Source organism: Lepidochelys kempii, chromosome 1 (assembly GCF_965140285.1).
Source record: "Lepidochelys kempii isolate rLepKem1 chromosome 1, rLepKem1.hap1, whole genome shotgun sequence".
Taxonomy (NCBI): Eukaryota; Metazoa; Chordata; order Testudines; family Cheloniidae; genus Lepidochelys; species Lepidochelys kempii.
The window spans coordinates 63,804,590-63,816,945 of NC_136380.1; the positions used below are offsets into that span (position 1 = coordinate 63,804,590).

At 45.0% G+C, this 12,356-nt stretch overlaps 1 protein-coding gene across 4 annotated transcripts in view; it reads left to right on the forward strand.

The window, feature by feature from the left end:
- VWA8 (von Willebrand factor A domain containing 8) overlaps positions 1-12,356 on the forward strand; it is a 290,052-nt gene that overhangs the window by 230,747 nt on the left and 46,949 nt on the right. The window lies entirely within an intron of this gene.

A 12,356-nucleotide genomic window follows, 5' to 3' on the forward strand; every position in this document is an offset into this window, starting at 1 on the left:
AGGTATCAAAATGTTAGATCACTTAATATGTTATAGTAATACTAGACGTAGGTGGCTCACCTGTAAAACAAAGCCAGCAGTTCAGTCTCTTCCACAAAGCTGATATTTCAGATCTGTACTTTCTAAGGGAAAATTTGACATTTGGTCTAGCTTGCAGGCCCCAAGGCTGTGGAAAATTATCATCTTTCTGCTTTCATATGCAGTTCCTTTCAAGTTTTCTTCTGCAAGTAAAATCTCCCCCTTGTTTGCAAATCAGAAACTTTGGCTTCCCTTCAGCTCTGTTCACATTATTGATTCTCTGGGCTAATTTAAAAGAAACTGTATTCTTTGGTCTCCAAGTTAGTACATGAGATGCTAATTTTTCAAGCAAATCAGTCCTCATTTCAACTTGGTGTATAAAAATGGTCAATCATCGTTCTTGAATCTGGTTAAATATTTCACTCTGAAAGCCTGAATTCAAAGCAATGAAGGAATTTTTTTAGAGTGCTGGGAGAGCTCTCTCCCAGCACTGCACCAAGACTACACAAACCATGTTGCCAGTGTAGATTAGCCCTCAGGTACATCTACTGTCTACAGGTTATATCTCTGCTACAAAACATATGATGTCAAAATAATACAAGAGGAGGATGGAATTTTGTACCTAGGAGAACAAGATGCAGAACACTAATATGATTGTCCTTCCTGCAGGAAACCAAAGTGCCTAAATTAGAATAGCAAAATGTCCAGGACATTGTTGTATTACCGACGATTTGGACATGGAGCATTAATAATGAAATCGTGTATATGTAAATCTGAGTGGCAAACAGACAGTGATTTGGGTTAAAGACTAATAAAAGGTTATCTAGTGAAGCAATAGTTCATATGCAAGATTTAAAGAAATAAATAAGAAATGTAATACTAATAAACTTTTTTATACTAATCTGTATTCACTGGATTCCTGCTGGCTAGAAGTGGTATTTCTTAAATAGGAAAAAATCCATATTGTTGCCCAGGGTAGATTGGTAATGTTATTGTCTGGAGCTACAGAACCTGTCTTTGGCTTTCTGAACAGCCTCTTTGTTCAGAGGTGTCTGAAGAATGTCAGTTCAGTTCAACTTTTCTCTTGCCCAGATTTCTTTTCTTTTCTTTTCTTTTCTTTTCTTTTCTGTGAAAACACTGGCATTCAAAAAACATGTTCTTGCCTTTCCTGCCCCTGTAAATTGTTTACTCAACTTCTAAGGTTTTGTAGGAGCAATTCAAGGTGCTAAGGTTGAGCAAAGTTGATGAAAAACATTTAGCAAAAATTGTTCAGAAGTTTCTGTCTGTTGGTTTTGCATGATTTCATGCCCCCTGAAATGTTTAATTTTTGTGATATATTGGTGGACTGAGAATTGTTAGAAAGGAATCATCCAGGAACTTGACATGCCGCGTTCATATGAAAATTCACCTTTGTGAATTTGGAAAAAGCAGAGAAGGTGAGAAGATGGTGCCAATCACATCCACATGGTCTAGTGGTTTAAACACATTCCTGGAAGCCATTGATTCTATTCCCATCCATGTCACACTTATATAGTACTTTCCAAACATTTAGCAGCTAGATATTATTCCTCATATTTTACAGATTGAAATACAGAGGTTCAGAGAAGATACATGATATGGTTGAAGTCATACAACTACAAATGATCAGAAAACTGGTCACTTGACTTCCATTCCTATACCTAAATCTCTAAACCAGAATGCTTCACAGGCAAGTCAATTAACCCTCACTCTGTCTTGGTTTCAGAATTGGTAAAGTAGGGGCAGTGGTATTTACCAAAGCATAAAATATACAGAGTTTTGAGTGTCTATAGGCAGAAAAAGAGAGAGGTCAGAAATACTATTCCTCATTTTACAGATTCAGAAACGCATGGTAAATTAGGCATTAGAGTCATGGAATAAAATCCTGGTCGGATAGAAGTGAATGGCAAAATTCCTATTCACTTTAATAGGGCTGGGCTTTTACCCAGGAAATGTAGTTTCTACATCTACTTGACCTGGGGCATGTTACTTAACAGAATCTCCGTGTATACAGGTAATAATGTGTTTACTAAATTAATGACAGGTTTCAGAGTAACAGCCGTGTTAGTCTGTATTCGCAAAAAGAAAAGGAGTACTTGTGGCACCTTAGAGACTAACCAATTTATTAGAGCATAAGCTTTCGTGAGCTGTGAGCTGTAGCTCACGAAAGCTTATGCTCTAATAAATTGGTTAGTCTCTAAGGTGCCACAAGTACTCCTTTTCTTTTTACTAAATTAATGTTTGTTGTAAGGGTAAGATAGTATTAAGACCAGAGTTGGGATAGCACTTGAGGACTTTTTGATTCATCTGTAGCTTCTATGAACTTTGTCTCCATTTTACCTCCTTATCCTTAAAGTAGCTTTTTTCAAACTGGTAAGGGTAAATGTTTTAAGCAAAAGTGTCTTTTAGATATTTTCACAATCTTCAGATAGTGAAAAACATTTTGCATGAAGTATTATCAAATCATTTTGAAATTTTGCAAAAATGCCTCAATTTTACAGGCTTTACACAACATCCAAACCAGGCAAATTTCAACAACCACCACCACCAAAACCATTCTGACTATTTCACCCGTCGCTAACGCTAATACTATAATGATGGTTAGTAGCTTTAGGGGCAGCATTGAAAGCACACAGAATAACACATACATTATTGTTTTCTTGATAACTATGGACATTGTTACTCCTTTCTATGTGAAAATGACCCTTTCCTGTGGGCTCAAGTCAGCACTATTGACGTCAGTAGAAGTTTTCCCATTAACTTTAATGAAAGCAGGATAAAATCCCATAGCTATAGCAATAAGAGCAGCGAGGGGTTTTTTTTGCCTGAGTCCCTCTCCTGTCCAATGATTATAAAACATTTTCTTCATATCTTCACCAGAAACTGTTTTACATTAAAGAGAGAGAGCAGCACAGAACACTGTTTCGTACTTAAATAGCAACATGCAGATTTGCCTTTTGATATCAATTTAGTCTGAGTAAGAATTTCAGTGCATTCTTGAATATGTATTCACTATAGTGTTGATATAGAGAGTGTTCTGGGAAAAGATGTTCTTATGAACTATTAAATGTAGTCTAGGGCAACATTTTTATAAATCCTTTTTGCAGTTTAAACAGTTTAGGTCCCGGAAAATCCATAGTCTTGTACACAAACACTGAAGGAGACACTTCATCCTATGGGAAACGTAATCCTTCATCCTTTGAGTCATCTTGTTTTTGATCATTTATTATTTCTTTCATCTCAAGAATATTCACCTCCCAAATTCATGTATGGGGAAAAGTCCCTTAATAAATTACTGATATTCAGGTACAATCTGGATTTTATTAATTTTTCAATACTGAAACATTACATTTTATAGAAAAGGAAACCTTCTTTGACTATGATTATAAATTGTCCCATTTACTTGTACTGTATGTTAATAAAAGGGCAAAACATTGGGCTAGTTCAGGGATTGGCAACCTTTGGCTCATGGCATGCCAGAGTAAGCCCCTTGGCAGGCCGGGCCAGTTTGTTTACTAAAAGTGATGGATCAATTGCAAGGTAGTTCTTACTGCTGCTTGAAAAGAAATAAAGTGCATTCTCCTTCCTAACACTTAGTTTCCTAGAACTGTCTTGACCACAAAGTAGGAATCCTGCTAAGGTGCAAAGAGAAGGCTCATTTTACTCTTCTCTCTCTCCTAGCACAGTTGTACACCACAGAGAAAGAACTAGCCCAGGGATCGTCAACCTTTGGCCCACAGCCCGCCAGAGTAAGCCCCCTAGCAGGTTGGGCCAGTTTGTTTACCTGCTGCGTCCGCAGGTTCAGCCAATCGCAGCTCCCACTGGCCGCGGTTCGCTGCTCCAGGCCAATGGGGGCTGCAGGAAGTGGCACGGGCTGAGGGATGTGGGGCTTACCCTGGCGGGCTGCAGGCCAAAGGTTGACAATCTCTGGGCTAGTTCTTTCCCTGTGGTGTACAACTGTGCTAGGAGAGAGAGACGGGTAAAATGAGCCTTCTCTTTGCACCTTAGCAGGATTCCTACTTTGTGGTCAAGACAGTTCTAAGAAACTAAGGGTATGTCTACACTACGAAATTAGGTCGAATTTATAGAAGTCGGTTTTGTAGAAAGCGTTTTTATACAGGTTTCAGAGTAACAGCCGTGTTAGTCTGTATTCGCAAAAAGAAAAGGAGTACTTGTGGCACCTTAGAGACTAACCAATTTATTTGAGCATGAGCTTTCGTGAGCTACAGCTCACTTCATCAGATGCATGCCGTGGAAACTGCAGCAGACTTTATATATACACAGAGAATATGAAAAAATACCTCCTCCCACCCCATTGTCCAGCTGGTAATAGCTTATTTAAAGTGATCATCAGGTGGGCCATTTCCAGCACAAATCCAGGTTTTCTCACCCTCCACCCCCCCACACAAATTCACTCTCCTGCTGGTGATAGCCCATCCAAAGTGACAACTCTTTACACAATGTGCATGATAATAAAGTTGGGCCATTTCCTGCACAAATCCAGGTTCTCTCACCCCCTCACCCGCCTCCCAAAAACCACACACACAAACTCACTATCCTGCTGGTAATAGCTCATCCAAAGTGACCATTCTCCCTACAATGTGCATAATTAAGGTGGGCCATTTCCAGCACAAATCCAGGTTTTCTCACATCCCCCCCACCGCCATACACACACAAACTCACTCTCCTGCTGGTAATAGCTCATCCAAACTGACCACTCTCCAAGTTTAAATCCAAGTTAAACCAGAACATCTGGGGGGGGGGGTAGGAAAAAACAAGAGGAAATAGGCTACCTTGCATAATGACTTAGCCACTCCCAGTCTCTATTTAAGCCTAAATTAATAGTATCCAATTTGCAAATGAATTCCAATTCAGCAGTTTCTCGCTGGAGTCTGGATTTGAAGTTTTTTTGTTTTAAGATAGCAACCTTCATGTCTGTGATTGCGTGACCAGAGAGATTGAAGTGTTCTCCGACTGGTTTATGAATGTTATAATTCTTGACATCTGATTTGTGTCCATTTATTCTTTTACGTAGAGACTGTCCAGTTTGACCAATGTACATGGCAGAGGGGCATTGCTGGCACATGATGGCATATATCACATTGGTGGATGTGCAGGTATACGAGCCTCTGATAGTGTGGCTGATGTTATTAGGCCCTGTGATGGTGTCCCCTGAATAGATATGTGGGCACAATTGGCAACGGGCTTTGTTGCAAGGATAAGTTCCTGGGTTAGTGGTTCTGTTGTGTGGTATGTGGTTGTTGGTGAGTATTTGCTTCAGGTTGCAGGGCTGTCTGTAGGCAAGGACTGGCCTGTCTCCCAAGATTTGTGAGAGTGTTGGGTCATCCTTCAGGATAGGTTGTAGACACAGCAATGGTTCCCTCAACCCACCTAGCAATATTGTTAACCTATCCAACTATACTCTCAGCCCAGCAGAAGCAGCTGTTCTATCTCGGGGCCTTTCCTTCTGCCCCTCCACCCCCACGAACATGATACAGTTCTGTGGTGACCTAGAATCCTATTTTCGACGTCTCTGACTCAAGGAATATTTCCAAAATACCTCTGAACAACATACTAATCCACAGAGACCACCCTACCAACACTACAGAAAGAGGGATTCTAGGTGGACTCCTCCTGAAGGTCGAAACAGCAGATTGGACTTCTACATAGAGTGCTTCCGCCGACGTGCACGGGCTGAAATTGTGGAAAAGCAGCATCACTTGCCCCATAACCTCAGCCGTGCAGAACACAATGCCATCCACAGCCTCAGAAACAACTCTGACATCATAATCAAAAAGGCTGACAAAGGAGGTGCTGTTGTCATCATGAATAGGTCGGAATATGAACAAGAGGCTGCTCGGCAGCTCTCCAACACGAGTTTCTACAAGCCATTACCCTATGATCCCACTGAGAGTTACCAAAAGCAACTACAGCATTTGCTCAAGAAACTTCCTGAAAAAGCACAAGATCATATCCGCACAGACACACCCCTGGAACCCCGACCTGGGATATTCTATCTACTACCCAAGATCCATAAACCTGGAAATCCTGGGCGCCCCATCATCTCAGGCATTGGCACCCTGACAGCAGGATTGTCTGTCTATGTAGACTCCCTCCTCAGGCCCTACGCTACCAGCACTCCCAGCTACCTTCGAGACACCACTGACTTCCTAAGGAAACTTCAATCCATCGGTGATCTTCCTGATAACACCATCCTGGCCACTATGGATGTAGAAGCACTCTACACCAACATTCCACACAAAGGTGGACTACAAGCCGTCAGGAACACTATCCCCGATAATGTCACGGCTAACCTGGTGGCTGAACTTTGTGACTTTGTCCTTACCCATAACTATTTCACATTTGGGGACAATGTATACCTTCAGATCAGCGGCACTGCTATGGGTACCCGCATGGCCCCACAGTATGCCAACATTTTTATGGCTGATTTAGAACAACGCTTCCTCAGCTCTCGTCCCCTAAAGCCCCTACTCTACTTGCGCTATATTGATGACATCTTCATCATCTGGACCCATGGAAAAGAAGCCCTTGAGGAATTCCACCATGATTTCAACAATTTCCATCCCACCACCAACCTCAGCCTGGTCCAGTCCACACAAGAGATCCACTTCCTGGACACTACAGTGCTAATAAACAATGGTCACATAAACACCACCCTATACCGGAAACCTACTGACCGCTATTCCTACCTGCATGCCTCCAGCTTTCACCCTGACCACACCACACGATCCATCGTCTACAGCCAAGCTCTGCGATACAACCGCATTTGCTCCAACCCCTCAGACAGAGACAAACACCTACAAGATCTCTGTCAAGCTTTCTTACAACTACAATACCCACCTGCAGAAGTAAAGAAACAGATTGATAGAGCCAGAAGAGTTCCCAGAAGTTACCTACTACAGGACAGGCCTAACAAAGAAAATAACAGAACACCACTAGCCGTCACCTTCAGCCCCCAACTAAAACCCCTCCAACGCATTATTAAGGATCTACAACCTATCCTAAAGGATGACCCAACACTCTCACAAATCTTGGGAGACAGGCCAGTCCTTGCCTACAGACAGCCCTGCAACCTGAAGCAAATACTCACCAACAACCACATACCACACAACAGAACCACTAACCCAGGAACTTATCCTTGCAACAAAGCCCGTTGCCAATTGTGCCCACATATCTATTCAGGGGACACCATCACAGGGCCTAATAACATCAGCCACACTATCAGAGACTCGTATACCTGCACATCCACCAATGTGATATATGCCATCATGTGCCAGCAATGCCCCTCTGCCATGTACATTGGTCAAACTGGACAGTCTCTACGTAAAAGAATAAATGGACACAAATCAGATGTCAAGAATTATAACATTCATAAACCAGTCGGAGAACACTTCAATCTCTCTGGTCATGCAATCACAGACATGAAGGTCGCTATCTTAAAACAAAAAAACTTCAAATCCAGACTCCAGCGAGAAACTGCTGAATTGGAATTCATTTGCAAATTGGATACTATTAATTTAGGCTTAAATAGAGACTGGGAGTGGCTAAGTCATTATGCAAGGTAGCCTATTTCCTCTTGTTTTTTCCTACCCCCCCCCCCCCAGATGTTCTGGTTTAACTTGGATTTAAACTTGGAGAGTGGTCAGTTTGGATGAGCTATTACCGGCAGGAGAGTGAGTTTGTGTGTGTATGGCGGTGGGGGGGATGTGAGAAAACCTGGATTTGTGCTGGAAATGGCCCACCTTGATTATCATGCACATTGTAGGGAGAATGGTCACTTTGGATGAGCTATTACCAGCAGGATAGTGAGTTTGTGTGTGTGGTTTTTGGGAGGCGGGTGAGGGGGTGAGAGAACCTGGATTTGTGCAGGAAATGGCTCAACTTTATTATCATGCACATTGTGTAAAGAGTTGTCACTTTGGATGGGCTATCACCAGCAGGAGAGTGAATTTGTGTGGGGGGGGTGGAGGGTGAGAAAACCTGGATTTGTGCTGGAAATGGCCCACCTGATGATCACTTTAGATAAGCTATTACCAGCTGGACAATGGGGTGGGAGGAGGTATTTTTTCATATTCTCTGTGTATATATAAAGTCTGCTGCAGTTTCCACGGCATGCATCTGATGAAGTGAGCTGTAGTTCACGAAAGCTCATGCTCAAATAAATTGGTTAGTCTCTAAGGTGCCACAAGTAATCCTTTTCGTTTTTATACAGTTGATTGTGTGTGTCCCCACACAAGGGCTCTAAGTGCATGTAGTCGGCGGAGTGTGTCCACAGTACCGAGGCAACCGTCAACTTCCGGAGCGTTGCACTGTGGGTGGCTATCCCACAGTTCCCGCAGTCTCCGCTGCCCATCTGAATTCTGGGTAGAAATCCCAGTGCCTGATGGGGCTAAAACATTGTTGCGGGTAGTTCTGGGTACATATCGTCAGGCCCTTGTTCCCTCCCTCCCTCCGTGAAAGCAAGGGCAGACAATCATTTTGTGCCTTTTTTCTTGAGTTACCTGTGCAGACGCCATACCACGGCAAGCATGGAGCCCGCTCAGCAAACCGTAACCGTGTGTCTCCTGGGTGCTGGCAGACGTGGTACTGCATTGCTACACAGCAGCAGTTAATTGCCTTTTGGCAGCAGACAGTGCAGTATGACTGGTAGCCATCATCGACGTAGTCCTGGGTGCTCTTTTAGTCGGGCGCCTGGGCAAACATGGGAGTGACTCAGCCAGGTCATTTCCCTTTTAAGTTTCGTCTCATGGCGATTCAGTCCTACCGGCAGTGCACTCTCTTTTAATCTCCAGCCAGCAGAAGATGATGGCTAGTCGTCATACTGCACTATCTTCTGCCAAGCACCCAGGAGATGATGACGGCTAGCGGTCGTACTGCACAGTCTGCTGCCAGCAAGATGTATAAAGATAGATGAAGTGGCTCAAAACAAGAAATAGACCAGATTTGTTTTGTATTCATTTTCTCCTCCTTCCCTCTGTGAAATCAACGGCCTGCCAAACCCAGTTTTGAGTTCTATCCTTGACGTTTTGAGTTCTATCCTTGAGGGGCCATTCAGTTTCTCGCAAAGCCACCCCCTTTGTTGATTTTAATTCCCTGTAAGCCATGTCGTCAGTTGCCCCTCCCTCCGTCAGGACAACGGCAGACAATCGTTCCGTGCCTTTTTCCTGTGCAGACGCCATAACGGCAAGCATGGAGCCCGCTCAGATCACTTTGGCAGTTAGGAGCACATTAAACACCACGCGCATTATCCAGCAGTATATGCAGCACCGGAACCTGGCAAAGCGATACCGGGCGAGTAGGCAACGTCAGCGCGGTAACATGAGTGATGAGGACATGGACACAGACTTCTGCAGGGGCCCTGGCGATGTGGGCATCATGGTGCTAATGGGCCAGGTTCATAAAGTGGAACACCGATTCTGGGCTCGGAAAACAAGCACAGACTGGTGGGACCGCATAGTGTTGCAGGTCTGGGATGATTCCCAGTGGTTGCGAAACTTTCGCATACGTAAGGGCACTTTCATGGAACTTTGTGACTTGCTTTCCCCTGCCCTGAGGCGCAAGAATACCAAGATGAGAGCAGCCCTCACAGTTGAGAAGTGAGTGGCAATAGCCCTGTGGAAGCTTGCAACGCCAGACAGCTACCGGTCAGTCAGCAATCAATTTGGAGTGGGCAAATCTACTGTGGGGGCTGCTGTGATGCAAGTAGCCAACGCAATCAAAGATCTGCTGATATCAAGGGTATTGACCCTGGGAAATGTGCCGGTCATAGTGGATGGCTTTGCTGCAATGGGATTCCCTAACTGTGTTGGGGCCATAGACGGAACCCATATCCCTATCTTGGCACCGGAGCACCAAGCCGGCGAGTACGTAAACAGCAAGGGGTACTTTTCAATAGTGCTGCAAGCACTCGTGGATCACAAGGGACGTTTCACCAACATCAACGTGAGATGGCCGGGAAAGATATATGACGCTCGCATCTTCAGGAACTCTGATCTGTTTCAAAAGCTGCAAGAAGGGACTTTATTCCCAGACCAGAAAATAACCGTTGGGGACGTTGAAATGCCTATATGTATCCTTGGGGACCCAGCCTACCCCTGAATGCCATGGCTCATGAAGCCGTACACAGGCAGCCTGGACAGTAGTCAGGAGCTGTTCAACTACAGGCTGAGCAAGTGCAGAATGGTGGTAGAATGTGCATTCGGACGTTTAAAAGCACGCTGGTACAGTTTACTGACTCGGTTAGACCTCAGCGAAACCAATATTACTGCTTGCTGTGTGCTCCATAATATCTGTGAGAGTAAGGGGGAGACGTTTATGGCGGGGTGGGAGGCTGAGGCAAATCGCCTAGCTGCTGGTTACGCGCAGCCAGACACCAGGGCGGTTAGAAGAGCACAGGAGGGTGCGGTGCGCATCAGAGAAGCTTTGAAAACCAGTTTCATGACTGGACAGGCTATGGTGTGAAAGTTCTGTTTGTTTCTCCATGATGAAACCCACCGCCCCTTGGTTCACTCTACTTCCCTGTAAGCTAACCACCCTCCCCTCTTCCCTTCGATCACCACTGTCAGAGGCAATAAAGTCATTATTGCTTCACATTCATGCATTCTTTATTCATTCATCACACAAATAGGGGGATAACTACCAAGGTAGCCCAGGAGGGGTGGTGGAGGAGAGAAGCACCAGGAGGGGTGGTGGAGGAGGGAAGGACAAGGCCACACAGCACTTTAAAAGTTTAAAACTTTAAAACTTATTGAATGCCAGCCTTCTATTGCTTGGGCAAGCCTCTGGGGTGGAGTGGCCGGGTGGCCAGAGCGCCCCCCCCCTCACCGTGTTCTTGGGCATCTGGGTGAGGCGGCTATGGAACTTGGGGAGTAGTATGGTTGGTTACACAGGGGCTGTAGTGGCAGTCTGTGCTCCTGCTGCCTTTCCTGCAGCTCAACCATATGCTGGAGCATATTGGTTTGATCATCCAGCAGCCTCAGCATTGAATCCTGCCTCCTCTCATCACGCTGCCGCCACATTTGAGCTTCAGCCCTCTCTTCAGCCCGCCACTTACTCTCTTCAGCCCGCCACTTACTCTCTTCAGCCCGCCACCTCTCCTCCCGGTCATATTGTGCTTTCCGGCACTCTGACATTGTCTGCCTCCACGCAGTCGTCTGTGCTATGTCAATGTGGGAGGACACCATGAGCTCAGAGAACATTTTATCACGAGTGCGTTTTGTTCGCCTTCTAATCTTCACTAGCCTCTGGGAAGGAGAAGATCCTGTGATCATTGAAACACATGCAGCTGGTGGAGGAAAAAAAAAGAGGCAGTGGTATTTAAAAAGACACATTTTCTAGAACAATGGCTACACTCTTTCACGGTAAACCTTGCTATTAACATTACATACACAGCACATGTGTTTTCGTTCCAAGGTCGCATTTTGCCTCCCCCCACCATGTGGCTAGCCCCTCACCCTCCCGCCCCCCGGCTAACACCGGGGAATATTTCTGTTCAGCCACAGGCAAACAGCCCAGCACCTCTGTATGTCCCCTTAAGAAAAGCACCCTATTTCAACCAGGTGACCATGAATGATACCACTCTCCTGAGGATAACACAGAGAGATAAAGAAAGGATGTTGTTTGAATGCCAGCAAACATACACTGCAATGCTTTGTTCTACAATGATTCCCGAGTACGTGCTACTGGCCTGGTTGGTAAAGTGTCCTACCATGGTGGGTGGAATAAGGCTGCCCTCCCCAGAAACCTTTTGCATCGCTTTGGGAGTACATCCAGGAGAGCTGCAAATGCCAGGGCAAATTAATAATTAAACATGCTTGCTTTTAAACCATGTATAGTATTTTAAAAGGTACATTCACCAGAGGTCCCTTCTCCGCCTGGCGGGTCTGGGAGGCAGCCTTGGGTGGGTCCAGGGGGTACTGGCTCCAGGTCCAGGGTGAGAAACAGTTCCTGGCTGTCGGGAAAACCAGTTTCTCCGCTTGCTTGCTGTGAGCTATCTACAACTTCATCATCATCATCATCTTTCTCGTCCCCAAAACCTGCTTCTGTGTTGCCTCCATCTCCATTGAAGGAGTCAAACAACACGGCTGGGGTAGTGATGGCTGAACCCCCTAAAATGGCATGCAGCTCATCACAGAAGCGGCATGTTTGGGGCTCTGACCCGGAGCAGCCGTTTGCTTCTCTGGTTTTCTGGTAGGCTTGCCTCAGCTCCTTAAGTTTCACGCGGCATTGCTTCAGGTCCCTGTTATGGCCTCTGTCCTTCATGCCCTGGGAGATTTTGACAAATGTTTTGGCATTTCGAA